Source organism: Loxodonta africana, chromosome 4 (genome assembly GCF_030014295.1).
Source record: "Loxodonta africana isolate mLoxAfr1 chromosome 4, mLoxAfr1.hap2, whole genome shotgun sequence".
NCBI lineage: Eukaryota > Metazoa > Chordata > Mammalia > Proboscidea > Elephantidae > Loxodonta > Loxodonta africana.
This window is the reverse complement of record NC_087345.1, coordinates 102,215,084-102,240,763: the sequence shown is the minus strand read 5'-3', so window position 1 is coordinate 102,240,763 and position 25,680 is coordinate 102,215,084. Positions and strand designations below refer to the sequence as shown.

At 36.9% G+C, this 25,680-nt stretch overlaps 1 protein-coding gene across 1 annotated transcript in view; it reads left to right on the top strand.

Annotated features, from left to right (window-relative positions):
• The window catches only part of CNTN1 (contactin 1), a 379,037-nt gene that overhangs the window by 63,696 nt on the left and 289,661 nt on the right, over window positions 1-25,680 (top strand). The window contains exon 2 of the mRNA XM_023555346.2: window positions 21,243-21,290. The gene's annotated coding sequence lies outside the window, so the exon portion shown is untranslated. The remainder of the gene's footprint in view (window positions 1-21,242; window positions 21,291-25,680) is intronic.

Genomic DNA, 25,680 nt, shown 5'->3' with positions numbered 1-25,680 from the left:
TAGTATTTTATTAAATAAATGAAGTGTGGGGGGATGGGAACATACAACAGAATATTCTGGATAGAGAAAATAGTAAAAGGTTCTGTGGAGAGAAACAGCTTAGTGTATCGAAAGAATAGAAAGAAGGTAACTGTGGCTGGTGCTCAGAGAAAGAAGAAGAAAATGGAAGTAAGGTGAGGTTAAGGAGATGAGTAGGGAACCGATAATAAGGGCTTTGTAGGCCCTTGTTAAGGATTTTGGTCTTCGTTCAGAGAACTACAGAATGAAAAGAGGAAAACAGATTGGGGCTTCAGAGGGATGTAATATCCATAGCTAATTCACTGAAAACTGCATGTGTTTTTTGTGAATATGTTGCATTATCCCCACAATCTCAAAATATCAGTGGGCTGAAGGAACATTTAATTCTCAGCCGTGTCTGGGTGTCGACTTCAGCAGCTCTGCTCCAGATGTCAGACTCCAAGCCTGAAGTCTCTCAGGGTTTCTCATTTGGAACTCAGTATCTGCCTGGGCATGTGTTTCTTACGGTGGGACAAGGAGTAGGGTGGTGGAAATGAGAGCAGAAACAGCTTGGGCAAAGTTAAACCATGTAAACACATTTAAAGCCTCTGCTCCGAGGTGCCTCACCCATATCTACTCACATCAATAGTTTCAATTAGCAAAATAAGTCACATGGCTAAGTTAAAAACTAATAGTATGATAAACACACTCCTTCCATAGAGGGGTAGGGGAAAAGTGATTATTTGGTAAATCATAATATAATCTATCAAAGGGCTTTTCTGGAAACCATGGTTGGAAGGAAAAACAGTACACCACTAAAAATATGTCAGCGATGTCCCTTAAAATCTCATCCTTCATGAAATGATACTCCCAAGGAGTTGTTTAGTTTCTTCTTTGGACTATGGGTTATTTAGCAGCATATTGCCTAATTTACCAACATTTAAGAATTTACTAGTTATCCTTTTTGTTAATGATTTCAAGTTAAATTTCCACTGAGGTTACAGAACACACTCTATTTGATTTGTGAGTATTGCTTTATGGCCCAACAAAAGATAATATTTGTAAATGTTCTATAAGTAATTGAAAACAATGTGTATTTACAGTAATTTGGGTTATACACACACGTATACACACACGTATATAGGATTAGAAATAGGGAGTATAATAAATAAAATAATAAAGAATGATTCTAGATCCTTGTTTTATGGCTTGAGCTATGATGTTAATGATGATAACATTTTCTGAGAAGATGACTAAGAAAGGAACTGGTTCGAGGAATATGTCATTTGGCCATGCTAAGTTTGAATGCCCGTTTGACATTCAAGTAGAGATATCAACAGTATAAGAGTTTGGAGCTCAGTGGAAAGGTTGGAAACTAATATATACAAATTTAGAAATCATATAAATTTTACTTAAAATCATAGTTCTAATGAGGCCATCTGGGGGAGTGTTTAGATAGAGAAAATTGTCTCAGAATAAAAAGAGAAAAACAGAGTGGGGCTTCAAAGAGATATTTTTCCATGGCTAATTCACTGAAAAGCATATATATTTTTGTGAATATGTTGCATTACCCCCACAACTACAAAATACCAGTAGCCTGCAAAAAAACAAACAAAAAAATGCTTTGCTATCAAGATGATTCTGACTCATAGCGACCCTACAGAGCAGAGTAAAACTGCCCCATAGGGTTTCCAAGGAGCACCTGGTGGATTCGAACTACCAATCTTTTGGCTAGCAGCCGTAGCTCTTAACCACTGCACCACCAGTAGCTTTCAGGAACACTTAATTCTCACTCATGGTCTGGGTGTTGACTGTAGCAGCTCTGCTGCAGGTGTCAGAGATGACACAGAGGTGGGGGGGGAAGCTAGCAAAGGAGAGCAAGAAGTAGTGGTAACAAAGTGAGAGGAAAACTTAAAGAGCCTGGTTCATGAAGTCAAGAAAAAATTGTGTTTCAAGATGAAGGTACGCAGCTAACTGTCTTGAATGCTTCTGAGAGGTTAGCTAATACGAGAACAGAAAAGCTACTATTGATTTGAGTAGTCCTTGGTGATCTTGACAAGAACTGTTAGAAAAAGCTTATATAACATTTAGGAGTGACTGAGTGGGGAGAAATTAGGGCTAAGCTAGTAACTAAAAGGTTGGCTATTTGAACTCACCCAGAGGTACCTCAGAAGAAAGGCACCTCTGGTCGAAGTCTTGAAAACTCTATAAAGCACAGTTAGTTCTATTCTCCAACACCTGGGGCCACCATGAGTCAGAATTGACCTGACAGCAACAGGTTTTCTTCTGGTTTTATACAACATTTATCCCTATTTTTTGACAAAAGAAAATTGAAAACCTTATTCAATTGTGAATAAATGAATGAATTCACACATTTACCAATCTCCTCTTTTTTACCATATGTGTTCACTGAGGATACAAAGACGACAAACTATGGTTTATAGCTTGATGAAGCTCATAGTCTTGGAGGGAATCAGACATGCAAAAACAAAAGAAAATTTTGCAAAACCTGTGCAAAAGACATATCCACGATGTCAGGGAAGATAGAGGTGATCATGGGAAGCTTCTAGAGAAGAAAAGTTCCTATAGTCTGAGGCTTGAAAAGTACCTGATGGTTATCCAGGTAGACTTGGAAGAAAATAACATTCCAAAGGCATTAAAAAGTATGCTCAGTGGTCCAGAGGCAGGATATGTAATGATATGTTTTTATATGCCCTTAACTTAACCATTACCTTCTAAGAAATTAACCATCACCTTCTAAGATATCTGGAAATATGTTGAGGGAACGGGGTTTGTCATCCCAGTGGATGCAGGGTGCTATTAGCACTTACTAGGGGAGTGATATGAAATTTCCTGTGGTCCTTGGGTGAATCCTCTGCTCAATTTATCAAGTGGGGCCTTGATGAGAAACATATTAAAGTATAATACATAAAGGAGAGGATGGGAAGGGAAGATGGACAGTGAGGATAAAATTGTAAATATGATAGATATTTTGTAAGCATAAACCATTTAATCTGGTGAGTGATCAGATGGGTCTGAGGTTAGGTGAAGCTGCGATTGCCACTGCAGTTTTTTTTTGGGGGGGGACATGAGTCAGTCTGTGGGTGGTCGTGCTCTTCAGTCAGATAAGAATATAGGGACAGAAGTAGGTCTCAGTGGGTGGAAGATGTTGACTTTTTGGTGGAACAGGTTGAACTTTAGCAGTCTGTGGGAACTTTCCAATTATAATGTCCAGTAGACAATAGAAACCTGAGAATGCAGGTAGATTTGAAAATCACATGGAAATAAATAGCAATGAAAGCCCAGAAAGTGGGTAACATTTCTCAGGGAGAGTTGATAGAATGAAGAGAAACGATAGAAGATAAAATTTAATAATTTTATATGCTTTATTCAGAATTATTTTGCCATGCAAAACATGCCTGTGTTTATAGTTATTTTAAGGAAAACAAATGTAATCATGCAAAGGACTATAAATTTTTAATATACTCAGTGAGAGTATTTGGAAATTTCCTGTTTATTTTATATAATATATACTCTACTTGGTCAGATAATACTTTGATATAAAACGTTTACTCTTCAATTATTCCTTAATAATGGAATTGTCTTATGTCTGGTGCTCATTCTTTATCTGCAATTTAAATGTCATTTCAAAAGTTATCTGAGATAATTGTCCTTTCACTTTTCTTATCTTTAAGCCTTTTTTTAAAGAAAAAGTGTTCAAAGTTTTTTTTTTTTTTTTTTTAAACCAATTGACTTTCTTAACCTAGTAAATTGTAAGGACCATTACTATATTTTCAATCTTTGAATTCATTTTCTTGGGAAAAAAAAAAAGCTTGGGGGGGGAAATCTCAATGTAAAAATTGATTTCATTGCAATGTCTTGATTTATGAGCTTTCACATTTACAGACTGATTAAAATAATTTTAAGGTAAATTTTTTTCTTAATACAAATGGAGATCAACTTTACATCCTTACTTCACATTCTTAATGTATTTTATCCCGAAATTTCTTCACATTTGAGTAACCATTCATAATTTACAAATTATTTACCATTGTCGTCTTACATTTTTACCACAACTCAATGAAGTGGGTATTATTAATGCCATTTTGATAAAGAAGGACACTTTAGCTCAGAAGTCAATATTTTAAGTTAGTAAGGGCAGAGGGAGCCCTCAAGCTCAGCCTGTTTCTTTGTTTGGAGTTATTTCACCATAGCGGAGCAATTTCAAAATGAATATCAATATTTTTGTCAAATCACTTGCTCTTACAAATCCTGTAAACACACACTGTTAGGAAATTGTATCACTTATGGCAAATGGTTACAGAATGGCTGATCCCTCCCCCTTTTTTAACCGGGCACAAGTAAAAGTCTCATAAAATTGAAACAGTACTACGTTTTTGGGTTATAACAAAGAAAGGTTATTTTCATCTCTAACAGTTCCTGGCTGATCACTGTGTTCCAAGCCACCGAAAGGCCGGAATAATTTCTTTAAAGAAGGAACAGAGGCCAAGAATTAGCATTCTTTCTGCCTTGACTGCAACTGCACACAGGTTGTCCTCTCATTTTTGCAGCAGTGATTTTGTTAGGTCAGCTGAAAAGCCACGGTCTCTGCTGGAATGCAGAATGACAAACATAGTCAAGGAGTTGGAGCTTCAGCAAAAAAATCATCTCCAGTGTGCTGTTGTCTATATCTCCTCAAATTTTAAATAATCAGAAACTTTATGCTTTTGTGCAATCAGGACAATTTATTTTGGTTTTATTATACATGTCGTCGTTGTGCGCTTTTGAGTCAATTTCGACTCAGCGACTCAATGGGACAGAGTAGAACTGCCCCATAGGGTTTCATTAGGCTGCAAATCTTCTCAGGGAAGTTCTGGTGGAGCATGGTTAACAGCTTAGCTGTTAAACAAAAGGTTGGCAATTTGAATCCACCAGCTTCTTCTTGGAAACCCTATGGGGCAGTTCTACTCTGTCCTGTAGGGTCACCAAGTGGGAATCCACTGGATAGCAAAGGGTTTGTTTTTGTTTTAGCTAAGGAGCAGATAGCCAGGTCACTCCTCTCACCCTTCCCACCTCCACACCCACAGAGAGGCTGTGGGGTTCAAACCACAGATCTTTTGGTTAGCAGCAAAGAACTTAACCATTGTGCCACCAGGGTTCCTTTATTATACATAAGCATTTGTTATTAATATGAAACTATCTGAGCACAGATGGTCTTCCCCAAAACAGTGTGCTGTGGTGTTCAGTGTGAGCCGCTCCTCCAAAAACAGGATCAACGAAGGGTCTGGGTGGTTTAAGGTGTCCTCTTCTGCTGAGTCAGAAGCGATGGCAGTGGGTTCCAGTTGCAATTCCTTACTTACAAATTTCAAAGGCATCATTCCTGCAGTACAGGGGTGTGGAAGTATAAAGAAGCTATTACAGATATTTTCATTTGTGGATTCAATATGCTTCAAAAACTTAAAATTAAAATAAGTGGAATAATTTTATCAAGGTCAAATTAAGTAGATATAAAAGATACTTTTTATGTAGCACAAGAATAATTTAATTCTTATTAATAAAGGGAGAAGAGTAATGTTATATTAAATTTGATCTCCCAATAAACTTAAGTTTAATGTGGCTACAAATCACAACCAGTTTTAATTCTTTCGGAAACAGCAGCAAGATATAAAAGTACGTCGTGCGTTTGCTCATGGCCAACAATTAAAATTCAATTATAAAGGAGGAAAAAGAATTAAATTAGAGATTTGGAGTTTAATGATATTTTTTCTGACGTTTATGAAATGAACTGCAGTACTCCACAATTAACCATTGTAAGATGAAAAAATTGGCAAGTTTTGGAGCTTGTTCAGCTAGACATAGACCTGTCTTGATTTAAAATTCTTGTATTTTGTTCATCATGGGTTTTTGTATTAATATTAGTGCTTTAGAATATTATAATAAAATATTATTAATCTTGATTACTGAGTGTTTTAGGTGCTTGCTTAAATGTTATGTCAGGGGCAAGTGCCTCAGTTTTATCATTCTACTCCAAGCCCTGGACTCTTTAGATATTATTAAGGTAATAACAAATTGTAATATTTGTATAAATATATCTCTAGGAAGGATTTCAGCCTTAATGCACTATCTTAGCTAGTTGACTATAATATCTCCTTGACAAGACATTATTAGAGAGAAAAACAAAGCCAAAATAACTGTTTACTGAAGGAAGAAAGACATAAGAGCTTCTGACTGCATTTCTGAGAAGTGACAAGAAAGTTCTGTGAGGTTGTTTTGCCCTCTGGTACACGGTCCCTTTGGCAGGATGAGAAACTATAGAAGTTTGGAGAAGCCTGTAGCCTTAGTTACACCAGGCTAGGCATTTTAACAAATGTTACCAAATCTGCCTTCTTTATGTAGCAACCGAAATTACTTCGAAGGATACCACTGTTACCTGGAGAGAGGATCCCTTGTAGAATAAATTGGCAGTCTTCATAACCTCAGCTATTCTTGAGAGGCAGGTTCACCAAATCGGACATCTGGAAAAAGAACAGCGCGCAGTCGCAGTGTTTCATTCAGAAAATTTTCAGAAGAAGTAATTAAGGTCCCTTTGGGCCTTTTCTGAAGAGCCAATTTAGTTGTAATATTATCTGGAAATGGAAATAAAACTGGTGCTAGAAGAATACGATTCATACTAACAGAATGTATAAAAATGCAACTAGAAATTTTCTATACCAATACTTTTCTATTAGATTTCAATAATATACTACGTGTTTAAAACTATATTCAGTGCTTTGGGTATTGAAGTCATGGGAATAATTTTTAAAGGGTGTGTTTAGTTTATACCAATTTGTGTATTAAGGTCTTCATTGGAATTCTAGAAGCTAGGGGCCTTTATAGGAGTAGAGAAGGCTTAAGAGATAATATATAATTAACAAAAATAAAATATGTGATCACAAGAATTTCCAAAATGGGTTTCTGAAAAAGAGATGATCAGAAACTGTGCAAGAGACTGAGAGAGTCCTGGCCTGAGTAATGCTTTTTCTATGACTTGAAATATATTGGATAATTTAAGTCACATGCTACATGCAAAATAATAAATATGAGATATGAAGCAATTAAATTTTACTAGTGACAGAGAAATAAGCAGAGGCAGGTGCATTATGAAGCTAACGATGCACAAATTACCTTATTAGGGTTTCAATTTTAGTTGTTTCCTAATCCCGTAAGTTGAGTCTTACTTTGCTTATTAAGTCAGAAGTCTCAGTGCATTTTCGTTTGTTGATAAAATAATTTGTGAACATGCTAAAGAAGTCTGCACTAAGGAAAAACCTGAAAAGAAATCTCGTAAGTCTTGCAAAACTCACAGACACGCATGCTAATCCAACAGAAAATCACATTTGAAATCAATCTTATTGTACTGTAGTGAAAAAAAAAAAAAAAAAAAGGCAGAAAGCTTGTTGACTTGTATTCAGAACCAGTTAGAACATGTTAGAATCTGAACTAAAACTCACTTCTCGTGGCTTGCAAACCAGAGTTATTTTCTCTACATCAGCATGTCTTCCTGTAGTCTTTTCTTGAATAGTAAATATGTACCTTATTTCACTTTAGCTTTAGGATAATTAGAGGAGCCCTGGTAGCACAGGGCTAAAGTGCTCGGCTGCTAACCGAAATGTTGGTGGACTAGACACACCAGCACTCTTGTGGAGAAAGATGTGGCAGTCTGCTTCAGTAAAGATCACTGCCTTGAAAACCCTATGGGGCAGTTCTATGAGTTGGAATCGACTCGACCGCAAAGGGTTTGGTTTTTTGGTTTAGAATAATTTGCTGAGCACCTTGATTTTCAACACTAAACTGATGTCAATGTCTAGTGTTACTTATTTTATGTTGTTTTTTGTAAGTGTTCTGCTAAAAACAAAAAAACAAGATATGGAAAATGCTATGTATTTAAAAGAAATACGTTCTAGTTTAGACAGTCCAGAAATAAGAATTCTAAGAATACTTAAATATTCTGTGTTGATGCAGAAAGACCTCAATTAAGGATTAATCTATGGTCATGTTAATAAGAAAAAAAAGATTTGTTTCACTGTTTTTGTGAGCAGAATGGGAAACTATGGGCTGTGGTTACCTATAGCACTACCCAGGAAGATAATTGCTGATTGTAAAATCATAATTGGCTTAGGGTAGGTGGTGTTCTTCTAATATAAACAGAAAAACAAAACAAACCAGTTCCATCAAGTTGATTCTGACTCATAGCGACCCTATAGGACAGCAGAACTGACCCACAGGGTTTCCAACAAGTGATCTAGTAGATTCCAACTACCAGCCTTTTGGTTAGCAGCTGTTGCACTTAACCACTGAGCCACTAGAGCTAAACTTCTAACATAGGTGACTGAAAATAAAATACAAAATCTATTATTATTATTTACAAACAATAATTATTTAATCATATGAAATTTTTTGAAGGTTTGTTGTTGTGAAACAGTTTAAATATTCCCTACCCACCTCCTGCACAGCTGCTATTCAGTGGAAAGGTATAACTAAGGAGGGTTTGAAAGACATGTGTTTTCTTTGTTTTGGCTGTGGACTTTATGGCACCAAGGAAGTGTGGGGTAGCAGTGGGAGAGAAAACAATGATATTCCCTTGGGAAATAAGCTAAATAAATATTCTCCCTTCATTTGCGGTCTTTCTCTGTCATCTTAGACTATGTTGTATGCACGTCCTTGGTCTTCTCAATACTTCTGCATTTATGCTGAAGGAGTGGACTGTTTTGTAATTAAACACATAAGGGATATGCAAATTCTGGCGATTTGGTCAGCATTACAAGGAAAATGTCCAAGAAAGGTTAGAATCTAAGTCACCAGGGCTCCTACCCTTAGATTTCTCAAGAAAACACACTTACGCTTTTATATGTAAGCTTGCTGAGGAGACACCTGGGTAGCCAGAAATTGGAATTCTAGTTTTGGCTTCACCTCTAATCCTTTATATAAACTTATTTCTCACCTATATGTTTTATTTGCAAAATAATATGAATCCCTTCCAACTTGGGGGGCTTGTCTTCCAGCACTATACCAGACACTGTTCTGCTGCTATTCATAAGGTTTTCACTGGCTAATGCTTTTCATAAGTAGACTGCTGGGTCCTTCTTTCTAGTCTGTCTTAGTCTAGAAGCTCAGCTGAAACCTGTCCTCCATGGTGACCCTGCTGGTATCTGAATACCAGTGACATAGCTTCCAGCATCACAGCAACACTCAAGCCCCCACAGTACGACAAACTAACAGAAGTAATTAAGAAGTGATTGGGAGGCACCCAAAAGATGACTGGGGAGGAGCTGCCTCCTCAAAGTAGAGTCGACCATAATGAAGTGGATGGAGAAAAGCTTTCAGGACATTCATTTACTGACGTAGCATGACTCAAAATGAGAAGAAACAGTTACAAACGTCTATTAATAGTTGGAACCTGGAATGTAGGAAGTATGAATCTAAGAAAATTGGAAATCATCAAAAATGAAACAGAATGCATAAACATTTATATTCTAGGCATTAGTGAGCTGAAATGGACTGATATTGGCCGTTTTGATTCAGACAATCATATATTCTACTAAGCTGGGAACGACAACTTGAAGAGGAATGGTGTTGCATTCATTGTCAAAAAGAACATTTCAAGATCAACCCTGAAGTACAATGCTGTCAGTGATAGGATAATATCCATACGCCTACAAGGAAGACCATTTAATACGACTATTATTCAAATTTACGCACCAACCACTAAGGCCAAAGATGAAGAAATAGAAGATTTTTATCGATTGCTGCAGTCTGAAATTGATCGAACATGCAATCAGGATGCATTCATAATTACTGGTGATTGAAATGGGAAAGTTGGAAACGAAGGATTAGTAGTTGGAAAATATGGCCTTGGTGACAGAAACAATACCAGAGATCGAATGATAGAATTTTGCAAGACCAACTCCTTCTTCATTGCAAATACCTTCTTTCACCAACATAAACGGCAACAATACGCATGGACTTTGCCAGATGGAACACACAGGAATCAAACTGACTACAGCTGTGGAAAGAGATGATGGAAAAGCTCAATATCATCAGTCAGAACAAGGCCAGGGCCTGACTGTGGAACAGACCATCAATTGCTCGTATGTAAGTTCACACTGAAACTGAAGAAAATCAATGCAAGTCCATTAGAGCCAAGATATGATGACCTTGAGTATATCCTACCTGAATTTAGAGACCATCTCAAGAGTAGATTTGATGTTTTGAACATTAGTGACCGAAGACCAGACAAGTTGTGGAATGACATCAAGGACTTCATACATGAAGAAAGCAAGAGGTCATTGAAAAGACAGGAAAGAAAGAAAAGACCAAGATGGATGTCAGAGGAGACTCTGAAACTTGCTCATGAATGTTGAGCAGCTAAAGCAAAAGGAAGAAATGATGACCTAAAAGAACTGAACAGAAGATTTCAAAGGGTGGCTCAAAAAGACAAGGTAAAGTATTATAATGACATGTGCAAAGAGCTGAAGATAGAAAACCAAAAGGGAACAGCACACCTGGCATTTCTCAAGCTGAAAGAACTGAAGAAAAAAATCAAGCCTTGAGTTGTGATAGTCGAAAGATTATATGGGGAAAATATTAAATGACTCAGGAAGCATCAAAAAGATGGAAGGAATACACAGAGTCATTAAACCAAAAAGAATTAGTCGATGTTCAAAGATTTCAAGAGGTACCATATGATCAGGAACTGATGGTACTGAAGGAAGAAGTCCAAGCTTCTCTGAAGGCATTGCTGAAAAAAAAAGGTTTCAGGAATTGACAGAATATCATTTGAGATGTTTCAACAAATGCATGCGGTGCTGGAGGTGCTCACTCATCTGTGCCAAGAAATATGGAAGACAGCTTCCTGGCCATCTGACTGGAAGAGATCCGTATTTATTCCTATTCCCAAGAAAGGTGATCCAACCGAATGCAGAAATTATTGAACAATATCATTACTATCACAAGCAAAATTTTGCTGAAGATCATTCTAAAGTGGCTGCAGCAGTATATCAACAGGGAACTGCCAGAAATTCAGGCTGGCTTCAGAAAAGGGTATGGAACCAGGGGTATCATTGCTGATGTCAGATGGATCCTGGCTGAAATCAGAAAGTACCAGAAGAATATTTACCTGTGTTTTATTGACTATGCAAAGGCATTCGACTGTGTGGATGATAACAAATTATGGATAACATTACGAAGAATGGGAATTCCAGAACGCTTCATTGTGCTCATGGGGAAACTTTACATAGATCAAGAGGCAATTGTTCAGACAGAACAAGGGCATACTGATTGGTTTAAAGTCAGGAAAGGTGTGCGTCAGGGTTGTATCCTTTCACCAAACCTATTCAATCTGTATGCTGAACAAATAATCCAAGAAGCTGGACTATATGAAGAAGAACGGGGCATCAGGATTGGAGGAAGACTCAATAACAACCTGCATTATGCAGATGACACAACCTTGCTTGTTGAAAGAGGTCTTGAAGCACTTACTAAAGAAGATCAAAGACCACAGCCTTCAGTATGGATTTCACCTCAACATAAAGAAAAGAAAAATCCTCACAAGTGGACCAATGGGCAACATCATGATAAATGGAGAAAAGATTGAAGTTGTCAAGGATTTCATTTTACTTGGATCCACAATCAACAGCCACGGAAGCAGCAGTCAAGAAATCAAATGACACATTGCATTGGGTAAATCTGCTGTAAAGGACCTCTTTAAAGTGTTTAAAAGCGAAGATGTCACCTTGAAGACTAAGGTGCGCCTGACTCAAGCTATGGTATTTTCAGTCGTATCATATGCATGTGAATGCTGGACAATGAACAAGGAAGACCGAAGAATTGATGCCTTTGAATGGTGGTGTTGGCAAAGAGTCGAATATACCATGCACTGCCAGAAGAATGAACAAATCTGTCTCGGAAGAAGTACAACCAGAATGCTCCTCAGAAGCAAGGATGGTGATACTGCGGTTTACATACTTTGGACCAGTTGTTGGGAATGATCAGTCCCTGAAGAAGGACATCATGCTTGGCAATGTACAGGGTCAGCGGAAAAGAGGAAGACCCTCAACGAGGTGGATTGACACGGTGACTGCAACAATGAGCTCAAGCGTAACAATGATTGTAAGGATGGCGCAGGATGGTCAGCATTTCATTCTGTTGTGTATAGGTTGCTATGAGTTGGAACCAACTCTATGGCACCTAACAACAACAACAGCAACAACATATGTTTTATCTGCAAAAAAATATAATGAAGATGTTATATAGAATTGTAAACTATTCAAGCGATCCTAAAGAAAGTTATGTTTCTTAACTTCTTTAAGTATCTTAATATTTAAGAAAAATTTTATTTTTATGAGCATAGTATAAGTAAAAGTGAATGATAATGTTCTTTCTTCAATTGAAGTATTTATACCTATCCGTCTGTAATCATATATGTGTTGCATTCACTGTATGATAGATAAATTCCATAGTCAGGTACCTGGGATGGAAAATTTAATTGTAACCTGAAGCGTTTAAAGCCAGAGAATAAATAAGATCTGTTCTGGAATTGGCACTAGGAAAGAAATGAAATAGAAGGGGAGATGGGTGATACTTGTGCCAGTGCCATATGTTTTGAAGATTACATTTGAACATACACAATCATCTGCAGTTGATTTGCTATGTTTGCTATCACCTAGTCGTCTAATGGAAACTGTGGTAGCTCAGTAGTTCATTGCTATGGCTGCTAACCAAAAAGTTGACAGTTCGAATCCACCAGGCGCTCCTTGGAAACTCTATGGGGCAGTTCTACTCTGTTCTATATGGCCGCTATGAGTCGGAATCGGCTTGACTGCAACAGGTTTGGCTTTTTGGGTTTTTTTCTGTAATCTAATACTCTGAATTGAATTGAATATAGAGGCTTACAAAAAAGTAATGCACCACTCTGTGCCTTAATAAGCTCGAAATTAATATTCAACAGATGTTGAGGAGCCACTGAACATATATGAAAAAGCAGCTGTGTCATAGGATTATTTACCTGGAATTAGTGAGCAGGATAAAGGAATGTGGAGGCTAGTTAGAAAGTTGTGCCACCCAAACAATAGAAAGAAGGGCCTCACTAGGATAGGGAAAGAGAAACTACGAAGTGTGTAGATGCTACTAAAATTGCCCGATTACTTGCAGTTATTTCCAAACAGAAGTGGAAGTCAAATGCACTAGTATTTCATGCATGGATAAATAGTGAAACGGGGCTAATAAATATTGTTACTGTGTGCCATTCACAATATGCAATTTACACCTATTATCTCATCTAACAGTAACTGAAATGCAGCCCACAGTTAAAGAAATTGTGGAAGGAGATTGATGAAGAAGAGGAGCACAATGAATTTCAGACACAGGGGAGCTTGAACAGCATTTGGAAGTTTAAAAATTGATTGTAAATGATTCTGAAACTAAAGAAAGAGCTCTGAAAGTGATCATTGAAACTTTGAAAGTATATGAAGGAACCAAATTATGATGTTCAGAGAGAGAAGAGAATGGTGATCAGAACTTTGGGTAACGGCTACTAGTTTTGTTGGATGTTAGGAGCAAAACAAGCCAATGACAGACAGAAAAGCCATCAGATGGTTAGCAGGATACTCAGAAGAGTGCTTTATCATTAAAAAAAAAAAAAAGAGAGATGATAGAGAATTTCAAGTAGGAAAGATTAGCCCAAACCCACTGCCGTCGAGTTGATTCTGACTCATAGGCACCCTACAGGACAGAATAGAATTGCCCATACGGCTTCCAAGGAGCGGCTGGTGGATGCAAACTGCCGATCAGTTGGTTAGCGGCCAAGTTCTTAAACACTGCGCCTGTGCCACCAGGGCTCCAGGAATGATTAGACAATGCCAGTATAATACTAAAAAGAAAATGAAGAGAATGAGAAGGAAAAATAAACCAAATCGGCTCTGTTGCAGTTGATTCTGACTCATATCAACCCTATAAGAGAGAGAGCAGAACTGCCTCATAGGGTTTCCCAGACTGTAATCTTTATGGAAGGGGCCCTGGTGGCACAGTGGTGAAGTGCTTGGCTGCTAACCTTAGAATTAAGAATAAGGTTTTATATTTTGAAATTATAAAATATTTGGTGGTATTTAAAGAGTAGTTCTGATTAAAGCAGAGTATCTAGAGTGCAAGTAGGTCATCAGCAGAAGTCAGCAAAAATTTTGGAAAGCAGAAACAAATCTGCAGTCCTTATGGAGACCAAGCCAGAATATAATAGATCCAATCTAAAACAATGTTGTGGGAGACGGGGTAGTGAAAGTGCAATTTGGGAAACTTCTGGGAGCAGCATTTGGAGAATGCAGCCAAGCCAAGGCATTCAAACGCTTCCTTTTGTAGCCTTAGAGAAAATAGACCCAGGTTTCACTCTGGAAAGAATTGGGAGATAAATCAGGAACAATAAATAAATCCCCTGAGTTCCAATAAAGACTGCGGAAGGGAAAAATTATAGGATAAGTTTTATCATTTTCAGTCAACAGCAAGTTTTTATTACAATAAAAATCTAGTTTAAACACAAAGAACTAACTCAATGACTACATGAGGTGGTAGAAAATGGTTCTTGGCAGCATTGCCAAACAAACAAACCAATGAAACCCTAGAGGTCAGTGAGGCAAAAATGTATTGTTAGTATGTTACTGCATTGTTACTTCATGAGTCAATTCGAGATCTAGATAGATTCTTAATATTATAAAACAAAAGCTTATTTTGTTTTTGCCCTATGCAGCAGTGAGGCTTATTAATTATCTATTGTAAAATCTACAAAAGCAACTGTTTAGGCTATTTGCCTCAGGCCTCATGATGTGCCGTAATGTTACCGAAGCTCATAGACTGATATTCGTCTATTATTTCTTTGTTTTTAACTTCTATTCTCTTTTATTGATAATAGACCTCAAATTAAAGTCCCTTTGTTTTGCTGACTGATGTCATTCGAGGCTCACCATTGAGTCTGCAGTACCTACAACCCTGTAAGACAGATAAGACCAAGAGTTCTTACATTTATGTCAATTATTGGAACTATAAAAGTAGAAAAAAAACACCCAGTGCCCTCGAGTTGATTCTGACTCATAGCGACCCTATAGGACGGAGTAGAATTGCCCCGTTGAGTTTCCAAGGAGCGTCTGGCAGCTTCGAACTGCCGACCCTTTGGTTAGCAGCCGTAGCACTTAACCACTACGCATAAAAGTAGAGCCTCTGTAAATATACTAAAATTATTGAATTGAACACTTAAAATGGGTCAATTTTGTGGTAAATAATTTTTTGACAAAGCTGTTAGAAAAATAAAAAGGTAGAATCAGAACAGGTATTTCCTCACAGCCACTGTTGATTAGTGACTTGGAACATTTGGGTCTTCAGTGAAATACTGTAATGTTAACTATTCATCTCCTATTTTATATCTTGAATTGCTCCCCTTGGGTCTTCTATGAAATATTGTGATGTTTATTATTCACCCCTATTTTTATATCTTCAATCACTCTCTTCCCATTGGATTCTTTCCCAACTTTAAAAATGTTCAATGAGCTTCCATTCTTAAAACAAACGTGAAACAAAACAAAAATTATTTCCTTACACTTCCTTCCTCCTTTCTTGCCTTCTCTTAAATGTTAAGCTTTTTCAAAGCAATTAGCCTATATATGTTCTTTCCATATCTTTGCCTTCCATTCTGGTCCCTCTCTTTAATATTGGATTGAGACTGGCCTTGCAGAGTTCTAGCTACCTTTAGATTGTGGGATATAGTGATTTCTGCTCAGTCTTCATCTTCCTGAGAACCTCTTTATTAAAGATTTTTTGTTCGTTTTTGGCATCAGTGTCAAACTTGTCATGTGTCTTCTCTGATCACACTTTCACAGTCTTATATCTTTTCTGGCTCACCTTATAGATCCTACCTCTCCCAGTACTAGATTCTCCAGATTTGTATTCCCAATTTCTCTAGGCATTAACTCTCACACATCTATGAAAATGATACCCAAATATCTTACTCTAGCCTTGACCTTTCTCTTCACTTCAGGTATGTATTTTTAATTTTCCTTTTGACTTCTCCATTACATCTCACTGAACCTTAAAATAAAAGTCATCTTTTCTCTTCACCAGGCCCTGTTATCCTATCTCAATTAATAGTATCTTCATATATCTAGTCAACCATATTAGGAGCTCTGGTGGAGCAGTGGTTAAGAGTTTGGCTGCTTACCAAAAGCGGGCAGTTTGAATTCACCAGCTGCTCCTTGGAAACCCTGTGGAGGAGTTCTACTCTGTCCTGTAGGGTTGCTATGAGTCAGATTTGACTTGACAGCAATGGGAGTCAAACATACTAGAATGTTCAGAGTCTCTTTAACCCCTATCTTTTTTTCATTACCTGTATCTACTAAGTTACCAATTCCTGTCACTGTATCTTGAAATAGCCTTCATATGTATAACCTTTCTCTGTTTTCAAAGTAATAAACTCTTCCTAGGGCTTAAAGGCAGAGAAGGGGCTAATGTCACATATATTGTCAACCCACCAAAAAACCCTTTGCTGTCAATTCCAACTCATAGTGACCATATAGGACAGAGTAGAACTGCCCCATATGGTTTCCAAGGAGCACTTGGTGAATTTGAACTGCCAACCTTTTGATTAGCAGCCATAACTCTTAACCACTATACCACCAGGGTTTACATATGTAGTCTACCCAGTTACCCAGTGCCGTCGAGTCGATTCCGACTCATAGCAACCCTATAGGACAGAGTAGAACTGTCCCATAGAGTTTCCAAGGAGCGCCTGGCAGATTCAAACTGCTAATCCTTTGGTTAGCAGCCGTAGCACTTAACCACTACATCAACAGGGTTTCCTAGGAACACAGAATTCCTGTAAATATTACTTTTTGTAACACTCCGGGTGTCCCTTCTGATATGAAGTTCAGCATAATATATAAGAACGAGGTCTCTAGAGTCAGGCTAGGACTGGTGCTATCACGTATGGCACATTACTGTAAATTAAAAAAAAGATTTCTTTTAGAAAATATATCCTTTTACCAAAATTAATCATAATTACTGATTTTGTAAGAAAAATACACTTTACTGTCACCTGTTAGAAAACTGCTGTAATAAATTTACAAATCTACACTTTCTTATGTGTAGTGTTCTTATGGATGCATAAGTGACATGACTGTACATGGTAGCCTTGAGTAGTATTCGTTATTGTTAGGTGCTGTTGAGTCAGTTCTGACTCATAGCAACCCTATATACGACAGAATGAAACACTGTCTAATTCTGTGCCACCCTTAGGACAATTGTTGCTATGTTTGAGTCCATTGTTGTAGCCACAGATCGATCCATCTCCTGAAGGCGTTCCTCTTTTTTTGCTGAGCCTCTACTTTACCAAGCATAATGTCCTTTTCTGGGTACTGATCCCTCTTGATAACGTGTCCAAAATATGTGAGATGAAGTCTCACCATCCTCGACTATAAGGTGCATTCTGGCTGTACTTCTTCCAAGACAGATTTGTTGGTTCTTCTGGCAGTCCATGAAATATTCAATATTCCTTACCAGCACCATAATTCAAATACATCAATTCTTCTTCGGTGTTCCCTATTTATTGCCCAGCTTCTGTATGCATATGAGGTGATTGGAAATACCATGGCTTGGGTCAGGCACACCTTAGTCCCCAACGTGACATCTTTACTTTTTAGTACTTGAAAGAAGTCTTTTGCAGTAGATTCACCTGATACCATGTCATTTGATTTCTTGACTGCTGCTTCCATGGGTATTGATCCAAGCAAAATGAAATCCTTTACAACTTCAATGTTTTCTCCATTTATCATGATGTTGCTTACTGGTCCAGTTGTGAGGATTTTTGTTTTCTTTACGTTGAGGCGTGATCCCTACTGAAGGCTGTGATCTTTGAGCTTCCTCAATAAGTGCTTCAAGTCATCTTCACTTTCAGAAAGCAAGGTTGTGTCATCTACATATCACAGATTGTTAATGAGTCTTCTTCCAATCCTGATGCCCTGTTTGTCTTCATATAGTCCAGAATCTTGAGTTATTTGCTTAGCATACAGATTGAATAGGTATGGTGAAAGGATATAACTCTGGCACACACCTCTCCTGACCTTAAACCACACAGTATCCCCTTTTTCTGTTCCAATGACTTCCTGTTGATTGATGTAAAGGTTCCTCATGAGCACAATTGTGTTCTGGAATTCTCATTCTTCAGAATGTTATCCATAATTTGTTATGATCCACACAGTCAAATGCCTTTGCATAGTCAATAAAACATAGGTAAACATCTTTCTGGTATTCTTTGCTTTCAGCCAGGATCCATCTGACATCAGCAGTGATATAGCCTGGTTCCACATCCTTTTCTGAATTTGACTTGAATTTCTGGCAGTTCCCTGTCAATATACTGCTGCAACCATGGCAAGCCTTAAAAGGTTTATTTTCTTTCTTTCCTTTTCTTTTTTTCCCCCTTAACTTTCCAAAATCCTAAATGTTACAAGACTGGAATTAAATCTTTAATTTAATTAATTATAAATATACCCTCTAAGAAGTTTGCTGACACTTAAGATAGTCTATTTAATGTTTTTCTTTAGAATTGAGTCATGAAAGTGGAGTCTTCACTTAATAACTGCAAAGCAGTTAAAGAAATACATTGGGATCCAATATAGAATATTCTCAATTTTAAATGAAAATGGGAGCAGAGGTGAAATATCTTTTTTAAAAGAAGTTGATTTTAAATAACACCATGTCCTTGGAGAGCCCTGCCCTCATCTTGGGATCACTAAGTATATAACTGCTGTAATGATTTATCCAAGTTCAGGTATAGTCAAAAGGCAATAGGATACATTTTGGTTGAATTGTGGAAGTTCTTTATAGACTAGCATAGTTCAAGCACAATGTGGAGACTTCATGTAAGCCACCAGAAGGCACTCACACTTTCAGGTCTCTTTGGGCATCCATCTTGGTCATCTAAAAATAGGAAATTTAAATTTTGATTCAGGCTAAGCCATTGAATCTCTAGCCATGGCCACTGGCCATATATTACGTATGTGTAAGAGAATCACGGATAAATCTTCCTCCCCTTTCCTAATGGTTCCATTACAGACAGGCCCCACCTGCCACACCATGTTTTAGACACAACTAAATGAGATATAGATTTTATTTTTTTATATAGGATTAGGAGAGGGTTGGTCATTGTTATTTCTCTGGTCCATAGTTAAATTTTGACTTTTCACTAGTCTTTTTTCTAACTACTATATGGATTTGAAATTATTCACCAAAGTGAAGTACTAGAAAAAGAAGACATACAAGTAATACCATTAGGTGAATATAGTAACATAAAACAAAACAACAACAAAAAACCTTTTGTCATCGAGTTGGTTCTGACTCATAGTGACCCTATAGTACAGGGTAGAACTGCCCCATAGGGTTTCCAAGGAGTGGCTGGTGGATTCAAACTGCTGACCTTTTGGTTAACTGCCAAGCTCTTAACCACTGCACCACCAGGGCTCTGTAGCAGCATATAAGACCCTAAATTTAACTGTCCCAGTGCATACACTGTGTTTTCTCAATTGTTCTCCATTATAGTCAAAATGAATCCCTACTGATTTATGTAATGCTATTTACATTTTGGTTTCCACATCTGCTTTCATTTTCTTATGAGAAAGGAATACCTTTTCCTTACAGTGGTAGGGAAATAAATGACCAAAATAATTGGGGTTTGGAAATTTAATACTGTCTTTTCTGTTCTCTTCTTTCTATAATTTTTCATTAGTCACTTTGTGAGACTAATTATTCTTTAGAAACCACTTGGTGATAATTTTGCTTTTTCACATAAGAAGTTAGTCCTTGAAGTTCAATTTTGTAACATAAAAACATTTCAATTGAGTTACTCAAGTGAGCTGTAATTGACAAAGTTTGTTTGATCCTTGAGGAAAAGGTGTATAATTTTCCCACATAAAATTTTTGAAAAATAAAAATATATCAGGAACACTTTTTTTTCCTCTTAGCCCATTACATGAGCCCCCGACCCCTCCACTACATTAAAAAAAAGAAGCTCTAAAACTCCAACCCTTTCACGAAACATTCATTAATTGACAGAGGAAAGTCAATATAAGCTTCCTCTATATTACTAAACCCAATGGACATTTTTCAGTCCATCTCTGATTTTCTCTTTCTGTAGCACTCCATACTCTTTCTCAGGGTGCCTACTTACAGAGACAATTTTTCTTGGCCTCTATCACTTCACATTCCCTGGGTTTCCCTGGGTTTCTTTGTGTGTTCCTTTTCAGTCTCCTTGCTGGTTCATTTTCTTTTGCTCATCCTTTAAATGTCTGCATTCTTCAGAGGCTGCTTGTTATTAGCTTCTCTTTTCACTTTCCCAGCCCTTCTAGTTTATGCAGGGTAGTCGAGTCTTTAACAGCACAGATTATATAACCAAATTTCTTAGGTTTAACCCTGTGTATTAGTTTTATATTGCTGTGTAACAAATTACTACAAATTTAATGGTTCAAAACAATACTCATTTAGCATTTTTATCAAGTCAGAAGTCGAGGCTCAACTGGGTACTCTGCTCAGGGTCTCAAAAGGCTGAGATGAAGTTATCTGCCAGGACTGAGGTTTCATCTGAGGTTCAAGGTTCACTCTCAGCTCAATGGTTGTTGGCAGAATTTTGTGCCTTGTGATTGCAGAACCAATGCCCTTATTTTCTTATGGCTGTTGGCCATGGGCTTTTCTCAGCCCCCAGAGGCCACCCACCATTCTCTGCCACTTGGCTTCCTATGTAGTAGGCCTTCTCACATTTCCAATCTTCCTGATTTTAGGAAGGGCCTATATTTATGCACATGTATGGTGTGTGGTGTACATGTGTGTATTTATGTGATTTTATATATATATATACACATAGTGTTCAGTAAAATTGAATAGAACTATAGAATCCAATAATGTTGAGTAAGATGATGCTTGGGGTTACAGCCATTAACAGGCTTTGTAAACAATAATAAGAAAATGTCAAACCCCCTTAGGCTAAAAATCGTTACTGATTTTATAAATACACTTTATGAATATGCCAATACTTTATTTTAATAGTCAAAGCAGTAGCTTAAAACTTCTAGAAAATTAAAACGCAACTGGTCGTTTTTTGAAGAAAATATTAAAAATCTTTGCTAAAGTAAAAAATCTTAATCTTCAGGTTAACTGACTGTAATTTCATAATTACCAATTCATAGATATCCACTTTGGATCACTTCTGAAGCTGGATTCACGGCATTCTTAAGGTAAGCTGTTTCTTCTTGCAATTATGTGTGTATCTGTTAATTTTAAGGAATAAGAATATGTGCAAAACTGTGTATAATAGAATATTCAAATAATTTCTATGATTGTGTGGTGCGTGATAAACACTCAGTGATACTGGTTGTGTTTCATCTTTTTTGTAACACTTCTCACTTTTAAAAAATAGCCTAAATCTGTGATGAATTTTTGATAACTGCTTATTAAATGTCCTCTCCATACCCTCTGTGAAAATATGCATACAAAGAAATCAATTAGAGAACAATTAGTAATGAATCATGTAGTGCTCAATATCACTGAGCTATAAAGAGATGCTGGGATGAGTGATCACGTGTGGGCTGGAGTAATGGGGACATGTCATAGAATTATCATAATTAATATACTCACACCAATAATAATAATACCGTTTATGTTATTATAGTCTCAGCACTCTACTATGACTTTATATGCATGCTATTCAATCCTTACAGCAATCCTATGAAGTAAAATTATTATTTTATTAGTCTTGTTTTAGAGAGGAATCTGAGACTCATGTAAGGTTATATAGCTGATAAGTGGCATAATTCCCCGAGGTCTGTTTAACACCCAGATTTTTGGGTTGGGACAACTCTGTAAACTACCTAGAAAGAAGCCCAAGTGGCACAGTGCTTAAGGACTTGACTGATAACCAAAAAGTTGGTGTTTGAACCTACCAGTGTTTCACGGGAGAAAGATGTGGCAGTCTGCTTCCGTAAAGATTACAGCCTGCAAGACCTTATGGGGCAGTTCTACTCTGTCCTGCAGGGTTGCTCCGACTAAGAATCAACCCAACAGCAACAGGTTAAACTACCTGAAAAATATTAAGGGTGAAGCCGTGTTTTATGGATTAGAAAGATTTGGGGTTGAGACAATGAGAAGGGGATTCTTTGTTGTATGGAGACCACTAACAAATCATGATATGCACTGTGTACCAGAGACAGATTGGAATGAAGGGTATGTGAGGAAAATGTAATAAAAATTTTTGTAGATGGAGCAGCAGAGTTGCATGAATTTATTTTGATTAGTAAGAGCAGGTGATTATACAGCTTAATAACTTGTTTCCTATCTCTAGTGTCATTTACCTGCAGACCACCAAGCAGTGTTTTTTATTATCATAGTTGAGTACAAAAATCTACAGTCTGGTCACAGTAACCAGTAAAGAAAAATTGCAACAATAAAATACTAGAATTAGGAGGAATCTTTGAGAATCATCCAGCTCTGCTTAAGGCATAAAATTATGAACTGACCCCAACAGAGTGAGAAGTATGAATGTTATTGCTGGAAGGCATGAAAGCAAACAGATACGACGGTTGTTTATGACAGATTAGATAAAAAAGATTTTAAAAAAAGGGAGGACAGAGATGGTTTTCCGTTTTCTGTCATAACAAAGGGCTTTTTTACCCCCCAAAACCAATGGAAAGGGGAGTATAAACTGTTTTTTTAGAGAATAGGAGGAATTTATTTTCCCTATGCTGAGTGTGAAGTATCAGTAGGGACCAATGTTCTTATATCCTATAGATATTTTGAAGCTGTGTGAAGAAAAGAAGTGAACATTGGATACTAACTCCATTAAAGATATTTATTAAATACTTCAGAGTGGGTGATTTTTCTGGAAGAATTAGTATAAAAATAGAACAGAGGTCTTGTATTTTAAACATTTTCAGATGAACGTTTTTGAATAAAATATAAACACGTAAAGCTTAAAAAATGTATGTGAGAATATACTAGTTGAATAACAGACTTACCTAACTCTAAATTCTCTAAGATTTTGTTTGTTTCTTTTTTTGGCAACATACTGTTGATTTCTTTTTTGAAAGTGAGTTAAGTAGAATAAAGAATGATCGTCAAACTCCCTTAATAATGCCATTTACTTAGAACTCAGCTCTGGTCAATACTGGTTATTACTGGTAGTGTTACTTCCTTCTTATTTTGAGTCATGCCCCATCAACAAATGAAGGTCCTGAAAACATGAGTTTATCCACATCATTAAAGTCAATTCTACTTTGAGGTGGCAGCTCTTCCCCAGAAATCTTTTGAGTGCCTTCCAACCTGAGGAACTCATCTTCTGGCACTATAGCAGACAATCTATATGCTGAGCAAATAATCCGAGAAGCTGATCTAGATAAAGAAGAACAGGCATCAGGATTGGAGGAAGACTCATTAACAGCCTGTGTGATGCAGATGACACAACCTTGCTTGCTGAAAGTGAAGAGGACTTGAATCATTTACTGATGAAGATCAAAGACTACAGCCTTCAGTATGGATTACACCTCAACATAAAGAAAACAAAAATCTTCACAACTGGACCAATAAGCAACATTATGACAAATGTCATCAAGGATTTCTTTTTACTTGGATCTGCAATCAATGCCCATGGAAGCAGCAGTCATGAAATCAAATGATGCATTGTCTTGAGCAAATCTGCCACAAAGGACCTCTTTAAAGTGTTAAAAAGCAAAGATGTCATCTTGAAGACTAAGATGCACCTGACAAGCTGTGGTGTTTTCAATTGCCTCATATACATGTGAAATCTGGGCAATGAATAAGGAAGACTGAAGAAGAATTGACACCTTTGAGTTGTGGTGTTGGCAAAGAATACTGAACATTCCATGAACTGCCAAAAGAACGAACAAATCTGTCTTGGAAGAAGTACAGCCAGAATACTCCTTAGAAGCAAGGATGGTGAGACTTCATTTCATACACTTTGGACATGTTATCGGGAGGAACCATTCCCTGGAGAAGGACATCATACTTGTTAAAGTGGAGGATCAGCAAAAAAGAAGAAGACCCTCAACATAGTTGCTGCAACAATGGGCTCAAGCATAACAACGGTCATGAGAATGGCACAGGACTGGACAGTGTTTCATTCTTTTGTACATAGGTATGAGTTGGAACTGCTTCGATGTCACCTAACAACAACAACAGTGTTACTTCCATTACTTTAAGCACTTTCTTTCATCTGGTGTTATCATCCTATTAACAATACTTCAGGTAAAATTTAATTTAAAATCACTTTTATTTTAGAATCAAAACACTCAATGTCCTTTTCCTATGAAATGTGTGCATCAGGTAATAAGAAGAAAAACAAAGAAGGGAAGCACTTAGGCTGGAAGTTACTTATTTTTGAGAGATGCCGTTTACTAACCCTAGGACTAATATCACACAAAATAATGATAACACTAACTTTTTTCTAATGTTAGTCGAAAAAATTCAGGATGAAATGATATGTGCAACTACATCATAGATTTTTTATCAGTAAATACCTTTTTACTGTACATCTTTATGGATTAAATTTATCAAACATTTATTCAGAACCTATTATGAGCTGAGCACTGGGCATACTGCAAAGGAAAGTATATTGTTTCTATCTTCAAGATGCTGACACTCCAGTACTTAAAAAAAAAAAAAAAAAAAAGACGTAAACAAATTATTAGGGCATAGAATAATCCATTGTAAGGAAGCCTAAGGAATGGGGTTATTCATTCTGGATGGGTGGATCAAGCCTGCTGATAACTGTCATCTAGGAAATGTGAATATTTTATAAGCCTTCTAAAAGAAAATATAAATTTCTAAATTGAGTTTTGAGCTCAGTTAACATTTAATTAAAATATGTGAAGTAGTACAAAGACTAATAATAGCTTTTAAATTATTTAGAATTTGATTCTCATAGATTGATTTTTCTTCTGCATTTGGAATCTGGAGGAGTATTCATACGGTGCTATCAATATATTTTCAGAAATTAAGGATTTGAAATGTTAAATATATTGCCTGTGATATGCTTCTTCCACTTCTTTTGTTTCAAACATCAGTATCACAAGACGTAATACTTGTTATATACATTAAGAAGTTGAGTGGAAAAGCTATCACTTTGGTAGCAGTTTTATTTAAGGTAATAAAACCCTTGTTGTACAAGCAATGCAATGTGTTACTTTAGTATTTGAAAATAACTTTGGGTTAGTTTAAAAAAAAAAATACGTGGAGGGTCCCTTTTCTGTCAAGTGTTAAATAAAAAATTCTAAAAATAATGATTATAAAAAAGCTTCTTTTAAAATGCTTTGCTGAGTTGGAAAGAAAGTAAATAATCTAAGAAAGAGAGAAAGTGAAAGCGGGAACCCTGAGAGGTAAACCAAAAAACCAAACGCACTGCCATGTCGATTCCAAGTCATGGTGACCCTAGAGAACAGACCAGAACTGCCCCATAGAGTTTCCAAGGAGCTCCTGGTGGATTCGAACTGCCGATCTCTTGGTTAGCACCTAACCACTACACCACCAGGGTTTCCCCTGAGAGGTAAGAAAATACAAATCTGGGAACAGAGGATAAAGCCTAAGTCAGCCCAAGTTGTTGTCTAAAAGGAGAGT